Source organism: Acartia tonsa, chromosome 3 (genome assembly GCF_053477335.1).
Source record: "Acartia tonsa isolate MP-2025a chromosome 3, ASM5347733v1, whole genome shotgun sequence".
NCBI lineage: Eukaryota > Metazoa > Arthropoda > Copepoda > Calanoida > Acartiidae > Acartia > Acartia tonsa.
Genome location: NC_137262.1, coordinates 59,014,440 through 59,015,917, shown reverse-complemented (window position 1 = coordinate 59,015,917; position 1,478 = coordinate 59,014,440).

The following is a 1,478-nucleotide window of genomic DNA, read 5'->3' as shown; positions in this document are numbered from 1 at the left end:
TGAAATATATGTGTTTGACAACGAAATCTCTAGGTAAAGTTTGGTTGTGGGTTTCATATGCCAAATGGTTCATTAAGTTTGAAGTACTGACAACCATTTTATCTAAACACATTTTTGCACAGTTAAGTAGAAAACGGTCCAACATTGCTTGGGTCATTATTATCAGAATATCGTCCCCAAAGAAAATAAGGGGCATAAGGAGTATTAATTAACAATTGATAAGCATGTAATTCATAAGTTTTAAAACTTGAAATCCAAATTTTGTGCGCAAATTGTGATTCCCCACACAATATTTTATGATGGGAGCAGAGATATTTATTAAGAAATGTCAGATTCTTGTGTATTTCTCGCAAATTTTTGAGAAAATTTTTCAAAGTGATGTGTTTGAAAAATATGAAAGGTTTTTGAGGATTGCGGGTGGCTTGAAACGATTTTCGTACATCCAATTGTACAAGCTTTACAATAGTATGGACGGTGTGGACAATCTTATAATATTTATCAACGAACTCAGAAAATTTGCTCGTGGGGCAACTATTATATCTGTGTCTTATTCCATAAGAATTGTTATATCCTCTGTACATCTAAAATTGAATGTCAATAGATAAAATATTAGGTATATAGCCTTGATATTTACTTGTTCAAGTATGAGTTTATAAAAGCTGTGGGAGAGCTTTTAAGAGAAAAATAGCGTGAGGTATGTCTGTATGTATTTAATGGGCAAAGTATGATGTGGCATAATTGTTTGTGTGGATTATTCAAAAAAAGAAAAAAATATGTGAAATTTGTATGAAGAATAAAATTATCTTGAAAAATTTAACTATTGTAAGATAGAGCGGAAATAAGAATGTAAATAATATCACGGTTACTGTCTTAAATCAAAGAAAAGGGTTAGTGTAGTAAAGATATTGATTGTGAAAAGTGTGAAGATGTTCTGTGTTATGAGAAAATTGTAAGAAAATTAGAAAAGTTATCTTAAATGTATGCATAAAATTTTTAGTGAGCATATAAATGAGAATTGTGTTTGCATATGATTTGTATACTAAAATTTCAGTATTGATAGTGGAAGAAAAAAAATGCCAAGCTGTAACCAGAATTTAAAGAATCCGGATGGATATAAAATTATTGTACCCCCAATGGGCCTGTTGAGAGAAAAATTGGAAAAGAAAAGTTAAGATAGATTAAAATGTAAAAAAAAATTGTTTTAATCTCATAAAAAAAGCGTTCATGCAATAGAGTAACTATTTTTTTTTATTTAGCGGCTGCAAGGAGGAGAAATAGGCAGTTGGAGAGGCAGGAAGATCGGGCACGCCTGGAGAATATGAATCAACTCTTAATCCGTTTGGGGGCTAACCTGGGAGGCATGATGTTTGCAATGCAAGAAGATATAAGAGTATTGACCAGGTGGTTAAGTCCTGACGGTTATATTGCACAGCAGCTGAGGCAGCAGGGTAATAGAATTAACTCTATGCAGACTAGGC